Genomic DNA, 23,424 nt, shown 5'->3' with positions numbered 1-23,424 from the left:
AGTCTGTTTGTCACCCAAGTCATTTACATGCTCCGCTCGCGTACGTGACTCACATATAGTTATTGCTGTTACATATTGAAGTATTTGGGTAGCTTTTGGGGAATTTCAATGCATGTCTGTGGCTGTGGCTGCGACTGCGACTGCGGCTTGTCTTGGCTTACATTTGATGAAAATGCGAGCGAAGCGAAGTGAAGCGATGTCAATGTCGATATGGATGTGAATGTCCACCGGGAGTTGACTTCATCGAAGTCGTCGTTGTCGTCGTCGCTGTCTGTCCCTTTGGCCTAAAGTGAGTCACGCAGCGCATCGATAAAATATTTAAAATTCATTTCTAAGCTTTTAGTAGTCAACGAGGCGCTCCAGCGCCCTCTTATCAACGATTCGACCGATTCTACAGCCCCGTCTATTACTCAACCCAAGTCAACAGTTCCCAGTCCACAGTCCCCGGTCTCAAGTCCCCATTTCCCAGCCACTGCAACGGCAATTGCAGAGATAACCGTTACGTTAGCCAAAACAACTGCAAATGCCGTCGACAACTTTTGTGCCTCGCAACTTTAACTCCTTGTCCGTATCTTTCGAATGCGCTTTGATTTATGTGCGTGCAGAGAAGCGAAGAGAGAGAGGGAGGGAGGGAGGAGAACAGGTAGCACACACATTGTATGGATAGTGCTTGTATCTATCTATCTATCTATCTATCTATCTATAAGTAAATAGAAGCACTCGCACATCGCTTACCTGGTGGTCCGCAAGTTACAGTTGCAATTGCACTTTATTAGTTTTGCTATTGAATTTCAATTTATTGCATTTCTCAGCTCCTATTCCCAAGTATCTTTTCCCAGCTGTGTGTATATGTGTGTGTGTGCTTATAGATTTATCTGATGACTGTTGTCATAGTCTTCTCAGACTGTAGAGTGCAAGTTATTGATTTGAGTCTTAATTTCGATTAGTATTTCGTTACACCCAGAAAAAAAGGATATGATATTACAATATTTTCACTTTGATTTAACCCTTGTACCCTTCGGTATAACGCTAAGTATAGAGCTACTCAATCTAAATTTAGTAAGTTAAAACAGATATTTTAAAATTTAATAATGAATTCCAACATATTTAAATTAAGTAAAAGCATTTGTCATTTTGAAACATTTTTTAATTTACAGAGTTTACTTTAATATTAAACTTCAAGACTTTATTTGTATAAGCTTAAATAGAAAAAAAAACTACAAAAATGATCGAGTGAATTATGATCCTTATCATTATTATGAAAATCTATTATGTATCCTAGAAAGGTATGTTAGTATGTTTCTAGTTACAACCAGGTCTTTTATATTCAATTTAAATATATTTAATATGTAATATGCTAAAATTAAATTACATTTTGTATTTAATTTTGCTAACCTTTTTTTATCTGGGTGTACTTTTACTTCCTCTTTGAAGAATCTTCCCATATTTGATCGGTCATATCCATACTCTTATCTAGTCTTATTTTCCTTTACAAATATTAGCTCAACTCAATTCAATTTATCCTCAATGCACGTTGTACAAACTCTGTCGCATTTTTATTTATTATTTATTATCATATGATATTTATTTTTATTGCTGTTGTATGTTAGTAGGAGAGGGAGACCTCTCTCCAACCAGGCACTCACTTCACTTCAATTCTTTTGTTGATTTTTCTAGATTTGAAGCACTGATTGTGCGCGTTTTACAACCGTCTCCGCCTTGTCAAGGTGTGAATTGTAGTGAGTAGCTATTGCACTCATTGTTGTTGTTGTTGTTGTTGTTTCAACCATGCCCTAAACCAATGGTTGCCTCTTTCAGTTTTGATCGACAGCTTGCCTAAAACTGTCAACGCGTTTCTTTTCCTGTTTTATGGCGCATTTCTTTGCTTCGATTTCCAACGATTTATTTGAGTTGTTGCCGCACTTAATGTTTGCACGGCTGCTGTTTATTGTTGTTGTTGTTGTTGTTGCTGGGTGTCGCCATGTTGCGCTATCAAGCGGTTTATATCGGCAGTTGCCACTATGCGCTGCCTGACGCTTAGATTAAGATTAGCTGCCCCTTTGGCAGCTTTGGCAGTTGGTGGCACTTTCGTAGACGACTCTTGAGCCTGTTGCAAGTCTCTCCATGAATGACATATCTTACGGTTTGCCAGCTGCTTTGACAACTGTATCATAAATCAGCATATCAACATTGTCAGCTCAACCACATTGTTCTACATTTATTTCAGAAAATAAATGCTTCAAATAAATAAATAAAATAAAAACCACATTAAGAAATTTTATGTCGTTAAAGTTAATCATAATGTATCTCAATTACAAGACTTGTATATATGTAAAAACAATTTATACTAATGTAATTTTGCTTTTGTTAGTTTCAATAAATGAATAAACTTCTTTGCACATCTATTCAACATTTTCAACTTTAAATAAGAGTTTATCCGTTTTGTAACTTTAAGAGTGAATTCTGTGAATAATCAATTCTCATATTCACATTCTCACTTGTTTACTCTGTGGAGATTCTTGCTCTGCAACAACAAATGCATGTCAAACATTTAATCAATTTTCCATAAATCATATGCCAAATCAGCTGCATTTTTGTTACGAGTACATTTCGCTCTCTCTCTTTCTCTTTTTCTGTCTATCTTTTTCGCCACTCGGTTCGCCTGCATATCATGCAGTAGAAAATTGCTTAACTATATGGAAAATTGACAAGTTTTGACGGCTGACTGTGCGGTTGGCTACCTTTTTCACTCCTGTCCCCTTGTAAGCCTTTATTTTCCCCCTGTTTTATGCATGATTTGCAGCAAAAGCTGCATAAATGTTAAAGAAAATTTAATAAAAAAAAATTTGTTGACTCCCGTCCTCTGTTTTTCGCCAATCTGTTTTGCCAATCGACCTGTGTGTACCTTCATTTTTGACGTGGCGTGTTTCTGCACATTTCCGTGGAAATTATTTGTACGTTTCTGGCCAATTTTCGAAATAGAAAAAGTTTTTCTGCTTTGCTTTTGGAATCGCCGTCAGACATGACATGACGAGACATTCGGAGACAACGTTTTGGGTTTATTGAACCGTTCGGTAATCGTCTAAATTGATTAGAAAATGGCTAGCAATTTGTCAACAGTTCCAAAGCGATTCATAATATTGTCTAAACAGCGAGTAATTTCTATAAATCTCTCTGCTGCACACAAACACAATCACAAAACTCAAACACAGGATGCAGGATGCAAGGATACAAGAACGTAAACTGCAAGGACCAACCGCAGACGAGACGCGTCAACTGGCAATGCAATGTCACTTAAATGCCAGCGACATTCATGTCTGTCACCGAGCTCTGATGACCCGACTCAATCCCAATCCAAATCCCAATCCCATTCCCATTCCCAATGCCATACTTATGTGACCTGCATCCACATTGTCCACGAAGTCTCTTTCTTTGTGTCTGTGCCCGTTTGTTTCTTTTTCTAATGTCGGGGCTACATCCGCTTAGGAGTTCTCTAAATTGGATTTTCACAGCTGCCAGACGAAGAGACGAACAACAGAGCGGCGGATTTAACACGCTTTAGTTTTTGGGAACTGCATTTCGAGACGTGACTCGTCACAGTGACAATTGACCAATTTCATGCCTCATTATTACCATGGCCTAGTCAAACAATAAGCTAAGCGAATTTCTATTAATTGCAATCTTTGTTCAGTTCTTCACAGATCATTTGAATTCCCAAATTTCCATTAGATCGCAGGCTTTTCAGCTCGTTTGTGACACCTTCAATTTATATCGTGCAAGTTGCATCGTTGTACAATATTGAACACTTGGCTGGAAACCACTTCCGGTGGCCATTTTGCATCAAGTCGTGTAATTTCCTTTTGCAGCCACTAAACTGTGTGCGGTTGATGACAGATAAGCCTGCGTCCAATGCTTTTAACCACAAAACTCCAGCAGCCACATGAATAATTCGCAATGGAAACTTCCCTTACCCCCCTTACTCCATCCCAGTTTTCTCTCCTCTCTCCTCTTACCATCCTTTGTGATGGCCCTTTCGAATTTGTTGTCGTTACTCAAAATGGCCGACTGAAAACTTGTGCAAATGCATTGAATGATTTATTTGGTGTGATTGCTTCAAACAGGCACACATAAACAGACACACACACAAATTTCGCTCTCTCACTCTCACTCTCTCTATCTCTATCTCTTGATATATGTATTCATGTGTGCTTCCTCTGAGTGAGAGCAATCAAACAGCAGGAGCAGTTGCCGTTTGTGGTCGACAGAGGGCGCCTTTTGGGGCTTTGTGCATTTTAATTGGCCGCTGTGAATGATGTGGCCAAGTGTTTTGATTGCTTTGTCATTGCAGTTCAGGCGCTCTAATCAGCATCTCCCTCTCCTTCTCTCTCTCTCTCTTCCCCTCTCGCACTCTCTATTTTATTTCTGCTACTATTCCCTCTTTTGGCATTTATTAATTATAAATGCTGTCAATTGCTCAAAGTGATCGACAGGGGCGCTGTAAACGCTGCTCTTGTTATACCCAGCAAGCATAGGGAATATAATGCTTAAGGTAAATATACCATGCTTAATTCAGGGAATAGTAAAGGAACACCGGAATCAATAAAAACATTACATAACCGAAACAACCTATTTTTCAAATATTCCAGAACATTTTTTTCTAATTTTTTTTTTTCTGAGCGTAAAATTATGCAAGTTTTAAAAATCTGTTAAATTTTAAATTTATGGTTTAATAATTTTTTTTTTCATGTACAAAAATATTTTCCACGTTCAAGAAATTTGAGGTTTTTTTTTAAATTGAAACTGCCATCCATCAGCTTCTTTTACATAAAATCTAGTTTTGAACGTAATATTATTTGTCGACTACTTTTTGATGACTTTAAGTAAATAAATTAATAAAATTGAATTTTATTAAATCATTTTTGAAAAGTTTGGCTTTATATCACAATTAGTAAAGCGTAAGGCTGTTACAATTATACGAGTACTTTGTTATATTTTATTGCTGATATGCTCACTTACAGAGTATCTGGTGAGGCGAATACACATGCATCTAGCATTTGTACTTGCTGTATGAACTATTTGCCATTGATTTCTTTTGAACGCATCAAAGTTAACATCGCAGCATGCCATTGCAGTCCATTGAAGCTGAAGTGAATTTCTCTGGCAAAGCGAGCAAAGAGCAAAAAGCATTTCAATTGAGATTTATTGCGGCGTGTATTGGGCCAGCTAAAGGGCTGAAGGGGGCTTGGATTGGGGCTGAGAGTTAGGATGGGGATGGGGATGGTGGGCAGGCATTATTCAGTTGTTTTGCATTTGCACTACTTTACAGAAACTTCACGCCCCAGCAGAAGTAGGAGAACCAAACAGAACTGAACAGATGCTGTGCCTTTAGTTAAGTTTTTAGATTGAAATTTATTGTAGTGATGGAACGTAACACCCTCTTTTGCTCTCTTTCTTGCTATCTCTCTTTCTCTTTCTCTGACAAAGTCAATTCCTTTGATTTGTGGCGCTTTTGCGTGCAATTTTTTAAATTGAAAATCACTGCCCTGTACAATCCTTTTTACATCCTGTGAGCTCAACACTGCGCCCAAATGAATTCGTTTCGTTTCGTTTCGTTTGCTTTGGTTTCTTTTCATTTCGTTTCGTTTCGTTTTGTTTCGCTTTTCTTTCTTTTTCCATTATTTTGTGAAATATGCAGAGCGCGTATTTACTTTTATCGTGATTTATGCGCCACAATTGATATTGAGGTTAATAAATTGAAGGCTGCGTTGAACCAGAAACAGATTCTGAATCAGAGCCAGAATCAGAAACGAAAACACCATCAAACGAATGAAACAAGTCTTCAAATTGAGCTCAAGTGCAGCCAAGGCATTTTCAATTTCTATTTCTCAATTTTAAAGTTCATTTTACAGCTTCAATGAATTCTGAACTGTTGTTACTCGTTTCGGAAAAGGTCATTTGACTATTTAACCCTATTTACGATTCTTAAACCGAATCGAGTTTTGTTCTTGTTTTATGACCGGCCCTTGTCTGACCTTGACAATTGTGAACTGACTGCCATTGCGACTTCTAATGCTCACAGGATGTTTGGGTTCAGAATTCCGGCTAACCTTATTCTTATTTGTGTTTCCTCTAAGCCCAAATGTGCTCTATCGACTGCCCTTAGGTCATTGTGGGTATTTTTGACATAACTCTTCCATTCTCTGATGCTCTCTCTCTCTCTCTCTGTCTCTCTTTCTCTCAGTTTGACATTACTTTGACGATTTCCACTTACTACCCAGCGAGGTGTTAAGTGAGGTCACACAATCTCCCAAGCAGCTGTGCAAATGCAAATGGATTCGATATGTATGGAAATTCAAGATATCTAAAATAACTGGAGTATATCGATTTGAATATGACCCCAGGCCAGTTTCTCTTAATTAAAAGTTAACAAAAGCATTTCCAACTAAAGATAGATATATCAATAGTAAAATAATATAATTAATTACATCTTATAGTTAGGATGTTCGGTTAATCAAAGTCAATTTCATTGGACCTATACAGGAACAAACATAGGCTGATCCTAAATTATCCGCTTTTTTAGTTTTGAGACAAAAATCTTAAGCCATTACCTTTTTTAATGGTGTAACAAAAATTCAAAATGTCATATTACAAAATTCTAGATAGTATTTTGTTGGATTTTTCTGGAGATACAACAAAAAATAAGCAAAAACACTTTTGAATATTTGTAAGAACAAAAATGAAGAAAACTATTGAAATTAGAAAATTAATTTATTTTTCATAAATGATGAACTATTCCAATAGTTTTTTATGTATACCAATTCTTTTGGTTTTTTCCTTAAGGGTAAATTACACTAGGCAACAAATTTGAACTTTTTGGCTATTACAAGAACCAAACCCACATTTTTTGATAGATTTGGGTCCTCATATGACTACAAACATTGGCTCTTGGCTCTTGCAATTTTTTGGCCGTTGCCTAGTGTTATTGTCGGTATGCATAACTTAATATAAAAATAGAAAGATTGATATAAAAATAGAAAGATTGATTTTATAGTTAAATTCGTAAAAGAATAGAAATACGATAAGACCAGAAATCCTTTGCCAAAAATGACTTATCCCCAAGGAGAGTTTTGAATGTTTTAAAAGTTTATGTAACGATGGTTATTTTCAACTTTTGAAGGCGGTGTTACCCACTCCCTAAGCACCTAATAAATATGATTTTAATCGATTTGCATTGTCACACTTCACATGGCAACCTACACCACCCACACACACATTCTTCCCATTCCCTATAAGGAAGCTACCAAAAAGCCGCGTTTCCAACATTCAAACATCCATTTGAAACAATGAAAAAGCAATCAAATGGTAAAATTTTTTTGGTAGCAAAAACTTACACATACTCACATTCGCACACAAATTGTAAAGTTTGGGAAAAACTTTATTTTGAAAGAGCTGAAAACCAAAACGCATGCCAAACAGCAAACGACAAAATTTTCGAGTTGAAAATTTGCGCATATTTTTGCATGGGTGGAAACGCAACTTTGATAAAAAAGAAGAAGGAAAAATAAAAACAAACTGACAAGCAACTGAGTGCAAACTGCAAACAATTCGAGTTAATGTAAAAACAAGACGCTTAACCCCCTAACCCCCTTAACCCATTGTTGCCCAATAACGATTGCGATTCCTCTTGCAACTCCAGGCCAGAACTTCTTCCTCTTTGGCCACTCGTCGAACTGAGTCAAAGTTTTGTGTCGTTTGTATAATTTTCGACTACCATATAACTCGATATATGTTGTTGTTGTTGTTATTCTGGCCGATAAACTGCTCCGTTTCTAGTTGGGCGATTCCCTTCCTCCGCTCTCTCTCTCTTCCTTCTCTTCTTGCGCTCTATTGTTGTTATCTGATTTCGAAACTGCTTTGGCCCCCACGACATAACCCCAGCCTAACCTCAAGTGAAACTTCTCCTTGTCACTAGTTTCTGTTTAGTAAAGTTTTCGTTTTAGCTTTGGCTTTGGCTCTGCCTTTGGCATTGGCTTTAGCTTTGCCAGAGTTGTCGCTCCATTTGCTGCTGCAGTTGGTCGGTTTCTCTGCTGCTGCCCTTTTGGCTGCCTCATGTTGCATGTTGCACATTGTTTGCGGCACTGCAATTGTTCCGCACAGTTTGCTCGCAAGCATTTTTATTTGCGCAAAGTTTTTTCAGTTGTTTTTATTTTTGGCATTTCGTACTAAATGAATTGGAAAAAAACCAAGACTGCAACTACAACTGCCAAATCTTTTGGCTAAGTGAATTGACCACAATTTGAACCTGCAACTCCAAGCACTAATTTATTTTTGAGAGACAAAAAAAATTTAAAAAAAAGAGCATATATATAAAATTATATTTAAAATTAGATTAAATAAAGATTTAAATAGATATATGTAGCATAAAAATCATAATGTAAAAATTTTAATTGCATTTATTCATTCATGACTAGTCACTAGATCAAATTTCAAAGGAATTCCTTGTAGCGCTTTATTGAAAGATAATAAAATAAATTTAAAATTTAAATTTAAATATAAAACAAAAAACAAATAAATTATAAGCCAAATTAGTTAACTTGGTAGGCAAACTTTTGGCATGTTTATGACATTTAATATTAATTTAGCTTTGGCTACCATACACTTAATATTTGTAAATGTATGTGTGAGGTTTCCAATATGTTGTTCACCCCTCACAAATTTTGGAGCTGTCAATTTAGCTGGTAATAAATTTTCATATTCTGTGCGTTCATTTGTGGGCCACTCTCGTGCTTATCTATGCGGGTTATCATTGGGACTGACATCAGTTTATCTCTCTAGTATCCCTGCACCATCAACCATCCAGCAATTCAACTACAACAACTATCCGACCATAATTAGCTTTGCTTGGCACTCTAAAATGGTGTGAATTATTTGTTGTCTCCTCTCTCGTCATTTATTGCCCTCATTACGACAACAGAGCTGCCGAGCTGTTATATCTTAATTATTTTAATGGTTTATTATGATCCGAGTGCATATATCTGTTGTCTGTTCGTGTCTTCTTCTCTGATAATGTCGCGTGATTGACAATTGTATTGTTATTCTGTATCATTTTCGATTCGAACATTTGCGATAATGATAATGCGAATGAAGTACGATAATAATAAGAATATTTTATAATAACAAAAAAAAAATAATAATAACGTTATGGACAGTGTCGTGTCATAAATTGTGTGGTTTATTTATGGAAAATGAGATTTGTAGTGGCGCTTTAATTGATCTACAGTCCGTCTGTCTGGCTCTCTGTCTCCCTGGGGTGTCTGACTCCGAGTGATTGTGAAATCAGCCGTTGGCACGATCGGAATGTCTAGAACGCGTAATTATTGCTCAATGATGACATTGATATTCGTAGTTATATTTTCTGGATGAGATTGTTTTGATGACTTGACATCAACGTGACCATCATTAATTGAAATGCTGACTTGATTGAGATGATCTCTGACGTTCGTCTGTGCAATCTTTAGCCATGATCAGTTTACGACAAAAGCTATGCACTCATTAATTCTATGATCTTTGGCTGTTTTTTTTCGAAAGGCCTGATAATCTACATTACAAGTTGTTGAGCCTATAACCTGGACTATCTGCGATCTCTATCAAACCTTGACTTCAGTGACATTTTCATGGATTTGTGCAATTAGAATAAATATTATTTTCGATTTGATCTTCACTCTAGACTGATACCCTGCAATCTACAGATCTTTTCTGCTTTGTCGATCGATCTTGATCGCTTCTTATTGGTAGAATTTAAGATTGATGGCTTATGATTGCAATTCTTATGCTTACACATCGATTTATGAGTTTTAAATTGATGGCTCATTTGTAATCCACTGTCAATTGGCATGACTGGACAACTGAAGAATCCTCCATTCAATTGATTTGTCAGCCAAACTGTTCAGTTTAGCAGCTACCACCCAGCATGGCACCTACCCAACTGCCAACAGCCAGGCTAAGACTATGGCCAATGTCTGTCCCGATTTCAAGTGAAGTGAGCTGTTTAGTTCTCTGCTTTTGCCTTCAATGATCATTGACAGAGCGCCTGTTGCTTGTTTTTTTTTTCCTCAGTTGACTAGTAGTTAAGGCGAATTCCCCTTGGGCGGTTGCAACGAGGCGAGAGACAGAGAGAGTGGAGAGTAGAGGAAGTGAGATGAGAAACAAACAAAGCACAGACAATCAGCCCGGGTGATCGTCGAATGGACCTGAAACAAAAGCCATTCGAGATAGAAAGGAGGGAGAGGAACTGCCACCCAGAAAAATCACGATCTGGCTGAAAAGTCTGACGAGCTGATGCATGGGCAGATAGATACCCCAAGTTGTTGGCTGCTTGTTGCTGTTGCAACAAGCAACGACAGAAGCAACACCTCTTGTTAGTTTTGCTGATCATGATCATGGCATCGACGTCGACATCGGCATCGGCATCGACATCGACATCGTCTGGGCTTTGGGCTTTGGCTAAGACAAAGGCTCAGCTCAGCTCGGATCCGCTCTGACTTTGTCTGAGTTACTGGCCAGAGGCCAATTGATTGAAGCACGACCAAGTTTTCGTCGCTCAATCATGAAGGGGAGTTGGAGTTCATGTTTCACATTGCAGATCACAGATCTCTAAAATGTGTGGGTGTGTGTTGTATTCAAAGAAGGCAAAAGGAAAAGAAAAAGGAAAAGACATCGGGAACGTCTTTTGGCTTTTGGTTTGTTGTCCTGGCCCACGACTTGCTCTCACAAAGCAAACAAGCAAAACCATTGTAAGTTCATTAGCGGCCAAGCGCACGATTTACTTAGGTGAGGGGAAAATTGAGAATCGGGCACTGTAGATTGTTGCAAGTTGCAAGTTGCAACTTTCCTGGCTGCAGCGACAATCGAAATGCATATAAACATGAGATTTTTGCAATGTCTACACATCGGACTCCTTCCTAACTAGGCAAAATCACTCATAGCCAACAATCCGAACAAGCGCAGCCACCACATGTGGTGTTCTCTCTCCGTTTTGGCCCAAACCGGCTCGCAATCTGGCATCCCAGTCATGTTCTGCTGCACGATCAGCCGCGAGAGGGGGACAGGGTATCCACTGGGCACCCTGCAGCTACACAGGGTGTATTGAACCGACAAACCAACAAACCGGCGACGAAGCGTCCAAGCCAAAAGTCAAAACGTGAGCCTGGATCGAGGTGCGCTGCCCATTAAACCTGCCTTGATCTTGACTTTTATTCTCCCTCTCTCCCTTTCTCTCTCCCTGTCGCTCTGCAAGCGCCTTTATCGCTCTTTTAGCAACGAACGACGCTAACAAGCCAAGAAACGAATGAAGAAGCAGAGCAACAGCAACTGGGCAATGCCAACTCGTTAGGAGCGAAACGCGAGTCTCGTAGGTTGGCGGCGTTATCTGGTAACAACGTGTTACGAATTACTTTTAACAAGACCCTTAGCAGATAAATAAAACCTCAAAACCGGTCTGGCAACCCAGAGAGAGCACGAGCGTTCGAAAACCAGAGAGCGCACGAATGCGAGAGAACGAATGTGCGCTCATTAGCAATTTGTGAGCGCAGAGCGTTGAGCATGCACAGGAAGGGATTGCAATTAACGCAGTGTTCTTTTAAGCTAGTTCCTGTGATTGTCATGCACTGATAGGCCCCGGGCGTATTTAGTGAGTGCATACGGCTAATGAGAGCGACCAAGACATTTGCAGAGCACCCTGTATTTGCAAAACGTGCCTCAATCATCAGAACAAGTCAGCATCCAGTACTCAGTAACTGTATCACCCACTACCTTGTTCCAACTGTCAGCAGGGTGCCTGCTCCAGGAACGCACGTTCCTGCCATGCTAAAAATTGCATGCAAGAGAACGTGGACGACAGACGTTGCAAGATGGAAGAGAGAGAGAGAGAGAGGCAGAGAGAAAATACACGATTGCGAGAGAGAAAATATGCTAGACAAATACCGGCTAACGAGGGGGAGGCTGTCGCCTGATTTTGGCTTGCGAAATGCAGCACATGTGCACGGGTAATGTACAAAAGTGTCAATCCAGTTAGATTTGTCAACAGAGCGCAAACTGGATGACATGAGGGGGTTGGGAAAGTGAAAGTTAAGCACAGGGGAAACTGACACAAAAATGGACTAACACAATATGAAATAAAATATTAGCAGCTGCAGCTCCGATATAAGTTTAACTTTAATAAATATAATCTAACATTAGTCACTCCGTTATCATATTGTATATTAAATAATTATTCATAAAATTATCAACAATATTTAAATCGCTGCAGTTATTTTATTGCCAGCATTTATCGCATGCTATAAGTAATCCGAATCGTTGCTCTAGCACTTGCTGCTTGCTTCTCTTTTACGCTCACACTCTCTCTCCCACCACTCAGTCTGTCGAATTGCCTTCGCGCTCACTGTTCTCACCGCTCTTCGCTCTACGCTCATTTGCAGCGTCACTTGGACTCGTCGCCTCAGTTTGTTTTCGACGATCGCAGCGTTTGGTCGTGTCGCGCATTTCGTGTCTCTCGGGTGAAACGTTCGTTTGACAATTGCGCGATTTAGCGAACGCCTTAATTATACCTTTGCAACTTCAATTAATCAATAAAAAGCAAACGAACTGTGACTATCTGTGTACCTTAAAGATACGAAAAGCATTTGTGGATATTTTTATTGTCACGTTGGAAAAGATGCTCGACAAATGAGTTGCCATTGTAAAAGACGAGCCACAAAATATGTACAACAAATACAAATATAAATACAACAAATAAAGGCTGTCATAAATTAAAAAGAAGTTAATAAAACAGCCGCCAAGTGGCATCTTAACAAGAAGCGTCGAATCGTCGGATCGTCGCCGTCTTCGATGTTTTTGTTGTTGGCCAAGAGGCAAAACGAGTTATGAAAATACAAATTGTATCTCTAACTGAGTGCGTGTGAGTGTCTATACAAAATTGTTATAAAAAGATACATAACAACAACAAAATTTTGTATACAAAAAAGAAACAAGATTTGTCGCGTGTTGTCGTTGTTATTGTTGTTGTTACTGGGTGATCTGTGATCGATGACAACGACAAGCGTCAACTGAAAATTGGATTTTGGATTTTGGCGCTCTACCCGGGTACAACATCTCCACAAGATTGTGGAGCTGTCGCCTGTCTACTTCAGCCTGACACCTATCCGAATAGCCAAGTACTCGTTGAGTATTTACGAGTGTATTCAGTGTCTGTGTTGTAGATATCTCAACAACATTTTTGGCACTACATGAAATTTTAATTAAAAAATCTGTCCAAAAAAAAGTCAAATTACATACTTGAAAGACGACAACTACAGCGACACTCAGACTGTCCAACTGTAAATGTATCTGCATCTGCATGTCTCCTGAAATCGGATTAACTCTGACAGTTGCAAGGCGCTTTTTAATTACCACAGTTTGGGATTACCAACAACAATATCAAATCAACGGCAGCAGCAACAATTTCAGGTATGTTAGTGACAGTGAAAATGCCAACAAGTACTCGAATCTCGTATCCATATCAGCAGATACAAATGTATCTTTCAACCAAGTCATGCAAATGCAAACGTTGGGTGTCAATCAATTTATGATCCATAATTTGCAATATGTCAGGCAGTGGGAATGGAAAATATTTTAGAAATGTCACTTTTCCTCTAGAAATTCAGTTCAGGCAGTGATTAATGTATCTGCAGGTTGAAGGTATAAACTTTATCATAAAATTGTTTATTCTTATAGTTTTTATTAAAGCAACTCTTTCATTTCGAGTTCTACTTTAAGTGAATGTAATTTATTAGTATAAATGTACTTTACATTTCAATCCATTTTCATCGTTGACTTCTGTCAAACCACAACAATAATATTGGAATATAGGTTCTCTTCCCTTACAGTTATACATGGTTATTTTCGTGGTTCGTTTGTTGTTTTTTCTTTATTTTCTGTTTTCTGTTTATTTCTTTTTTGGTAGCTTGCGCCTTATCTCTGCCCATTTTTGTTGATTTCGATTTCCTAACTACCGAATCCACTGTTGCTCACCTTTCGTTTCCATTCGCTTCATCGTTTAGTTTCGTTTTTCCAACGTGCCATCGGCTTTGTTTACCCAACAAAGAGTGCAAGAAGAGGAAGAAATTGCTGTTACCGCTGTCGTTATTGTTGTTGTCGTTTCTGTTGGACTGGTGGATGGTTGTATATTTGGTTTATACTATGAGTACTATGAGTTTTTCGTTCAAATCAGTATTGCTGTCAAAAATAATGGGAGGAATTACTATATTCAAGTGAACTTAGCTGTAAAAGACCCTGTTTTAAAACTAGCTACAAAATTTTAAAACACACTGCTGGATAATTGTCACCAAATTTGGTAGCTCTAGCTCTTATTTACTTGGTTATATTGTTGACAATAACAAAAATCATATATTTTTTAATTTTCAATACAGTATATTTTTCGATATTAAACTATTAATAATTTTTTTCATTTTTCTCATAATAAGTAAAAAAAAAAATTATTTAATCCAATGCATTTATATTTTTTTTTTTTTTGCAAAATCAAATTAAATTTTGTTGTCAAATTGTTTTGACATACTGTCTTTAAGTGATCGATTATGCCTGCTTTTGCCTGCTACGCATATTTCCCTTTTCACTAACTTAATGGACCCCTTGTTCTTTTCGAAGTGCAGGGAAAAAGTAACTGGAATCTTATCTCTGTCTCTGAGCGTGGCTGCCATCAGCATTATTTCATTATTTGTCGTCAATGTTGGCTGCCGTATCGACTACCATACGACTACTCGAACTCTATGAAAAACGCTTGTTTTTTTGGGGCCAACTAAAAAAGTTGGCAATGCGAGGCAGCAGCTGGAGCAGGTGGCTAACAGATACTACCTGGATCAGTGCCGGGCTCATTAATCTGCCATCAAGTCGATGACTCGGTGTAGATGAAGATACAGATACAGATAAAGATAACGATAACCCATTGCATGTCAGTTCATGGACAATTTTCAAATGGTCGGAGACACTTCTCTTTTTTTGGATTCTCGGATCTCTCCTTGGGTTTAATTTGGTGAGACTTAAGACTGCATTGCGTGTTGTTGGCATTTGGAAAATTATAGTTTTTGTGGTCATAAATTATGCGTAACGTGACACCTTTTCCATGTTACTTGACGATCGCAGCAACAGGTTTGAGGATCGTCGTCTTCGTCGTCGTCGTTAATATTTTATTTCAGTTTCAGTTGATTTTTACGGCAAATGCACACAGCTTTTATTAGTCCACGAATGCTTTTGGTGCTCGGAAGGATCGTTCACTACGAAATGATTTCATTAAATTTCAGTTAAATGAAACAATAAAAAAACAAACAACAGCCGCTCTCAAGGTTAGCTTCGTTTGCCAAAGGAAGTAGTCAAAGGTGTTGGACGACGACCAGCAAAAATATCAATTTACATACAAGCGACCAATGGCTTGGAATGAAGAGGGAACGATGACTGGGACAGAGCACTATGGGAAAAGAGTCCCATTTTTTAGTAGTCAAGATATAATGCAAAAATATATATTTTTTTTTTTATTTTTTACGGACTTCTTTCTTAATATTTACTTGATCAAATTCAACTGATTGAGTGTTAATCTGTGAAATGAAAAAGGACGGGAATTTCTTTGCAACTTGAAGTAAACATTGCTTGAATTGTAAACATTACAAAAAAGTAAATATGGAAAAAGTTAATTAAGATTCTTTGTAAATTAACTTGCTAGTGGAGATTTTTAATATTTGTGTTTTGTGTAAGTTGAATGAACTTAAGAAAGTGTTGAAGTTGTGCATTAAGACAAAAAAATGATTTTTTTTACAAAATCGGATGGGGACAGGATATGATATGATTTAATTTTAAAACAGAAATATGAAAAATTATACTTTAATGCAAACGAACCAACAAAATTTCAAGTCTCCAGCTTTGCATGACAAAAAATTGGACATTTTTCCCATAGTGCGAGTGTAGAATTTAAACTGGGACGGGGACTAAAACTGGGACTGCCTGCTGGCTGACTGAACATGGGACATCATGCGGCGCAGTTTTCTTGGTTTCTTTTTTGCAGCCCGCACATTGCAATTCGAAATATTGCGCACTGTCACACACCAAAAGGATCGTACTCCGAACTGGACTCCATGCTGTGGCGACACTCAAATGCCAGACGAGACTCTCCTTTGACTTTGTCATGTGGCTCGTTGCTTTTACCGCCCGCAGATCTCGACTAACTCGCCTCTCCCTCTTCCTCTTTTGCACTCCTCCTTCTTGCCGGCTAAACAGGTGATCTCTCCTTGCTACCTGCTCCGAAAGATCATAAATTTTGTTAGTGTCCGATGGCTGTTTTATTGCCATTCTTTTTGACTGCCTGCCTGCGTGCCAAGCTGACTCTTGGCCTGGCTATAAATTTGTGGCCCTGGTCTTGACTTTTTTGTAACTTGTTCAATTCGCTTTTGGGTGTCTCCCGCTTAATTGTGCGGATTATCTTCGTTTTTCCCCTCACTTTATGTATCACAAATAGCAACAAAATTTATTGACAGCGCATTGACACTCCGTCAGTGTGTCAGTTTGTCGAGACGAGCGACAAGTTGACTTGTCACAGAGTTAAGTTGTCATTTGGTATCCTGTTTAACATTTCTCTGGCCCCACTTGGGCAGCTGTCACTTGGGTGCTAATGTGCATACTAATGTGACTTGATCGCGATCGCGATCTCTCTTTTTTCTGCTCTGTTAATTTTGCAAATCTCCCTCTTAGATAGAAACTGTGTGGAAGCTGTGCTCTCTAAGCATTTGCAGAACTAGCGACTCTTTTTATGGGCAATATAAAAACTAACTTTTAAAGTTGATTTATTTATTAGCTGTTTATAAGCATCATTTTATGTAAATTTCGTCAATAAATTAATGTATACATTCAAAAGTAGACTGATGGGGAATTCCAATCCGGAACTATAACTTTACTTCAACTTAATGTAGTTCCTCAAAAAGAAAGTTGAATCAAATTCACGATTGTCTTTAATGACAGAGGCAATGCAATTACAAATTCTTTCTTTCTTTCTTTCTTTAATGTAACTTTAACTTACAATAAAATTCCAAAATATCCCAAATCAATTTAGCAATGTATTAGAAATTTTCGTCTTTATTCAGTTGATTTAGTTTTAAAATTTAGTAATGCAAAATAAAAATTAAATTATAATCAATTGTATGAGCATCCCTTATGATAAGGAAATACTTTTACAACCACTTTCACAAAAACATATCTTGTCTATTAAATTATACGAAAAATTGTATATGTATGTATTGGATTCAATCAAAATTTTAATCAAATTCTTGAGTACGCCTAATTGGAAAGGCAATGCAATTGCAAATCCTTTTTTCAATGTATACCTTTTGTTATTCTTATCAATTTAACAAAAATTTTAATAAAATGAATGAGTATCCTTAATGTGTAAATCAAGTAATTTTGCTCTCTCAACATGTTGCTGCAACATGTATAGAGGAGAATTCTTGCTAGAGGACAATGTTGCACTCAATTTGTAAATGTAACGAGCAAAGGTATGATTGACAGACAAGGGCGGGGGGTGGTTGTTGCTTCCCAGGGCTTGTGTGCCCCTAATTATTGACCACGAGAATTGTCTTTTGGGTTGTGTTATTATTGACAAACAAGTCGTACTTATATTGGGCCCTGCCCTCCTTCAACGAGCTCACGTTGCAACGTTGGATGTTGAACGTTGGATGTTGGACAACCAATAATTTCCAGTCAACCTGAACGCGACCCTCATAATTATAAAACCATTTCGTCCCCCGCCCCCAAACTCTTCTGCCATATTGTTAAAGCAGCAACAACAAGCACAGCATATTGATTAATTTTAACCAGAAGGGGGCAATGTGAGCCCGCAGTTTGGTCTCAAACCAAAAAGAGTATGAAACTCTGAGCCCTGTTTGAGACCTGGCCAATCGTCCATCAACTGAAACTGGCCAAGTCAACGAGCCCGTGTGCTGCAATTCATCAAACTCGGTTCCGTGTGCTGTGTGTGTTGTGTGTGTGTGTTGAGTGTGTGTGTGTTGTGGCTATTGGTTTCTTCTTGAGGCTCGTTTGTTTGATTTATTTTGCAGCTCCTTCAATTTTCGTTGGCTGCTCGTTCATTCAGTCATATCATTAGCCCCTCCAGACTTAGGTCTTAGCCATGCCAGCGCTTTTGGCCATCTCTCTCTCTCTCCCTCTTTCTTATTCCAGCTTTGATGGCTTGTGGTTAGCCGGACCGAAATCAATTTGACATGATTGCATTGATCATAATTTTCTGGTGCCTTCGTCGATTTCTTTGGGACTTTCCTTGGCTATTTGTTTTTCTCCTCGATTTTTGTTCGGGCTATTTGAATACAAATTTTTGTGTTTTTTCTTTATTTGCCTTTTAGGTTGATAACTTATGAGACTCCGACTCGTTCGGCTCGTTTGAATAGGCCCAACAATTAGCCAGGCCAACAACAAAACTTGCTACTCATATGACGATTTATTCAAATAAAAATTGTTGGTGTAAAGATCTGAAAATTCTGCAAAATCTCTTTGAAGCTGCTATTTGTCAATTTTTCGGCGTCTTTAAATGAATTTCAGCGCAAATTTTAGGTTACAGCCATGGCCAAAATTTACCGATTGTTTTTCTTTGTCTAACAACAAGGCGTCAAATTGAGTTTTAATGGCATTCTGCTTAACGCTTTTTGTTTATGAGAGCTTCTATTTGCTTATTCAATTTTTTGTGTATTTCTTAATTGATTTTTTTTATCTTTGTTAACTTAGTAATTATCGTTGTGGGGGGGAGTACTTAATTCATAGTCTAAAGAGATCTTGACTTTATTTCTAACTGAAGTTTGATTCAAGCAACTCATTTCCTCAACGTCGTTCGCCATTTTGTCTCACTCTAGTTTATCTGCTGTCTCGCTCTAATCACATTTTTTTTTTAATTTATTGTTAATATTTTGTGTTCAATAAATTCTTTTCATAGTTTATCGAAACATTTATTATGCATCGTTTTGGTTGAACACACAACAAGCTATCAATTTTTCACCATTCGTATCTGGCAGATACATCAAACTAAACAACCAAAAGCGAAGAAAAAAAAGCAACAACAACGACGACGACGATGACAACAACATCAACACTGAAACTTGTTGCTGTTGCTGTTGCTGCTAACTGTGTCGCCAAAGTTGTCGTTGTTCTCCTTCGCATTGTTGTTGTTCTCGCTGCCGCCTGACGTTCTGCAGATAAATTCCATAAAACTAAAACGACGACTACCTAAACAACAAGTACAACAACAACAACAGCATAGTTGCTATCGTGGCGCAGAGCGGAGAACTGATGATGATTTATGAGCGTCAGAAATCAAGTAGAAAATTACGTTAATAGAACAGCGGGGAGCTGAAGACATAGTACCTTACCCATACCCTTACCCCTCTTGAGCGAGGTAGACAAACAGAAGAACTCTAAAATACAAATACAAACACAAAACGAGGCGATGTCGTCGCTTTATTGAGCAATTTTAACTAGAATTTATTTTTGGTCTCCTATAGAAAAATTATTGTCGAAATTGAAAACGAAACGAACGATGGAAACATGTTCTAAACTGAGAGAAAATAATAAATAATAAATAATAATAATGATAGAATAGTGTTATTGTTTTGTTTCTAACGCTCAAATGTTTAATATGCTAATTGACAATGTAAATATTGAGCATACGCCTAGTTGAACAATTTGCATTTAAATGAATGGGAAAAACCGAAAGTGTCAGTTATAAATCCAGCTAGCAAAGCATGTGGGTGAACCCCAAACCCTCACGCCACTCTAACCACTCCTCCCTCTCTGATATTTATGCCAGAGCTCTCTAATTCATTTAGCAGATACTATTCCAGCACAAAAAACGACGAAAAAATGACACCTTGTTAGGGGTTTGACTTATGGTCTCCCTTTTCTAAATCTATCTGCGAGTGTGTGTGTGTGTGTGTGTGTGTGTGTGAGTGTGTGTGGGTTTTAGCTGGAAATGTTGCGACTAGGTGTTAATTTTGTTTGTAAAAGAAAAGAACAAATACTAAAAGCTAAGGAAAACAGTCGTTTAAAATGAAAATTAACAAGACATGCGGGCTGACTTTTTGACTGGGGCGACAACAGACACGAACAAGTGGAAATTTAAATGGAAATTTAGATGAAAACAACAGCTGCAGATACGGATAATAGGTAGTATATGAAGTATATTGAATACAGGTCTTATAAAATATTTCCACATAAAACTGAACAAAACAAAAGCCGAAGATTCCTTAAATTATAAAATAAAACGGCTTAACTATATTTACGCCGTTGGGACCATTTTCAGCTGGTTCCATTGAAATCAGTTAACAAAACTGGAGAAAAAAAAGATACACATACAAGAAAACAAGACATATACGAAATGCTGCCCAAGTTTAAGCAGAATTCAGATGCGAGAGATGCAACAGAGTCGAGTGAATTCGAGTCGAGAGTCAGGCATCATTAATTCTCACCCAAGTGTGCTGTTTCGAGTGAATCCCTCGTCTCCTCGATCCTCACTACTCACTCCTTGCTCCTGCTTAAGATCTGTGCATATTTCCAATTAAAGCAACTTGCAACTCTAATGAACTTGAAGATATCAATCTACGCGCTGTTAACCCTAAAAAACCGCAGACAGACTGACGAAGTTCAGCAAAAGGCAACGAAAAATCAACGAGACAACGAGAAGCAAGTGAAAAAGAGAGAAAAAAATGTCAAGCTAATTAAAAAGATGCTGAGAGAGAGACGGAAAGGGAAAGGGAAAGGAAAGAGGTCGAGTTGAGGCATGCAATATAATTCATAAAAGTGAATCCTACAGATGCATCTCAACCTCAAGTATCTACGAGTATGTATCTGTAGTTGTGTTTATTTAGACTGGCAGCCGAAGCAAATTAATTTAAATTATGACCAAAAATAGCTGGAATAGATAGATTTACGCATGCACGTAGCTAACTGCACATGTATCCAGCAGATACAACAGATACGCATCTCTGCGCTGCACTCACACACTTATTCACATTCACGCACATGTTGTGTGCAAAGGAAGCGCGTTAAAACAAACAAAAACATATTTTTCTTATAAACAGACAGAAAACGAAACGAAATTATTTTATTTCAGGCCGACACAGTCTCCAGTCTTTGCCAGGTTCTTTCTTTTGTATCTGTATCTACAGAGTGAGTGTGTATGAGTGTCAGCGTGTCTGTGTGTGTGTGTGTGTGTGAGTATCTTTCTCTCTCGCATCGAAACATAATTAATTTCTGTTTGTTTAAGGTCTGCGCCTGTTCTCTGACTGTTGCTTCCTGCGATGACTTTTATTTGTTTTTTGTTTTTCGTTTTTCGTTTTTGTTGCTGCCTTTTCCGATGCCTGCTCCTTGAGCTTCATTGGAATTTCAATTTGAAAGATATAATACATATTCATTGTCGTCCTCGTCTCGTCTCGACTCGACTCGACTCGACTCGACTCGTGTTGAGCATTTAAATTTGTAGTCATAAATTTTTGCAAACGTCATAAATTAAACATTTGGAAACTGATACTTTTTGCCGTTCTGTTTTTAAATGAGTTTATGATCGCATTTTTTTTATATGCCTTTATTGGCTACGTTGACATTCGGCCACAGACAAGGAGAGAGGAAAAGAAGGGAATAGAGACGCACCCCGCAAAACATTTTGCCATAAATTATGCGCTTAATTAATTGGCCTGCCACATGAAGACGATGATGACTTTGTGCTTGCCCAAAGTTGCCCATTTAATTAGCTAAAAGAGCTGCAAAGCCCAATGGAGTCCAATCGAATCCAACAGTCAAAGATCTCACAGTATCTAAAGATCTCACAATCTCAGCTCTTTCAGCTTCCATCTTGAGCATGGCTTGGCAGGTTGTTGCTTAGATTTCTTTTGAAATACAATATGTTTTTTATGTACACATTTGAATTCGAATTTCGTTTCGGGTATTTCTCGGAATTTGAAGATCGCTTTTGGCACAAAACATAAAAGACTTCAAAAGACACATGATTTATATGAATCGCCTGACACAATCTGAGAATCTCGCGCCTCTCACTCTCTTATCTCATGATCAAAATCTATTAACTATGCGTATGTCAAACCCCATTTGGTCATTAATCTAAGCAGCAACGATTCAGCCAGATACATGACATTTTTGATGCCCATGCATATTTCGCATCGCATTAAATTACACAGTGAAAATAGATGTATGCTTTTGTAAAGTTAAGACAAATTTAAACTACTTAAGCTAAAGCTTTATAATCATTTTGATCAATAGAGCAATTTCATTGTAAATTTCTTATGTTATCTACTGTACAGATTCAACTTTGAGACATTAATTAAACTTGAATGTCTTGATAAAAGATATTTATTTATTTCTTAGTAATTTGTCAGCAAGCAATGTATATAAAACTCGTATCTTATCATGTTTTCTTAAGTGAACAAGTGCAGTAGATTTTCAGCAACTCATAGTTTGGCAATTGTTTCTTCATTTTTTTTATTTTAACGGCAATACGCAATTTTCGTTTTTTAATTAAACAAAAGCGCCAACATTTATAATTAAAAAATTGTCATTTTGTTGTCGTTTGCTTAACTTTATCAACGGCTCTCGATTGTTGTTGGTTACACTGGAGATTACACCTGGCAAATTGAAGGTGCAGGAGGTAAATCAAAGGCGGCAGCTTCATGTGTGGGTAGAAGACAAAAGATACTTTTGTTGGTGTTGTTGTTCTTGACTTATCTGCAAGTGCTTGGTTAGGCAAATCTTGTGAGGCACCCACACACCACACAACAGTTACAGATACAGATACAAATACTGCTACAAATGCGGCAACCTCTGCACAAGTATCTGTATCTGTATCTGTGTTTTGTTGCCTTTTTTTGTCGCGCGCTGATTAAACTTGCATTATGGCATTCAAAGAGTGCCGTTAAAGCAAATACAAAAACAACAACAAACAAGGGGCTGTCTTTAATAAGAAATAAAAACAAAAAGTTAATTAAATTGTAAGCGCAGTTCCTTCTGTTGCCCCCCTTTCTGCCCTTTTTTCTCCTCCTTTTGGAACTCTGGGCACACGCAACTTCTTCATCATCTGCGGCGTTGCCCTTAATCCCATGGCGTGATTAAAGTAGTCCAAAGTGGCCCGACAGTGTCAATCTTCCATTCCCACTCTCTCATTCTCTCTCTCTTTATCTATTTACCTCCGCTTCTTTTCCTGTTTGTATTGCCTTCTGTTTGCCCTAGAGTCGCTGCCGCTTTTTGAAGTGTGGCGTTCCCCGAACTCTCTCTCTCTCTCTCTCTCTCTGTGTGGAAACAGCTACTACAATTGTCTTTGTGCTG

At 37.9% G+C, this 23,424-nt stretch overlaps 1 protein-coding gene across 1 annotated transcript in view; it reads left to right on the top strand.

The window, feature by feature from the left end:
• The window catches only part of LOC117788921 (frizzled-2), a 107,948-nt gene that overhangs the window by 62,402 nt on the left and 22,122 nt on the right, over positions 1–23,424 (top strand). The window lies entirely within an intron of this gene.

This window comes from Drosophila innubila (assembly GCF_004354385.1).
Source record: "Drosophila innubila isolate TH190305 chromosome 3L unlocalized genomic scaffold, UK_Dinn_1.0 0_D_3L, whole genome shotgun sequence".
In the NCBI taxonomy this organism is placed as follows: domain Eukaryota; kingdom Metazoa; phylum Arthropoda; class Insecta; order Diptera; family Drosophilidae; genus Drosophila; species Drosophila innubila.
This window is presented reverse-complemented; position numbering and strand designations above follow the sequence as displayed.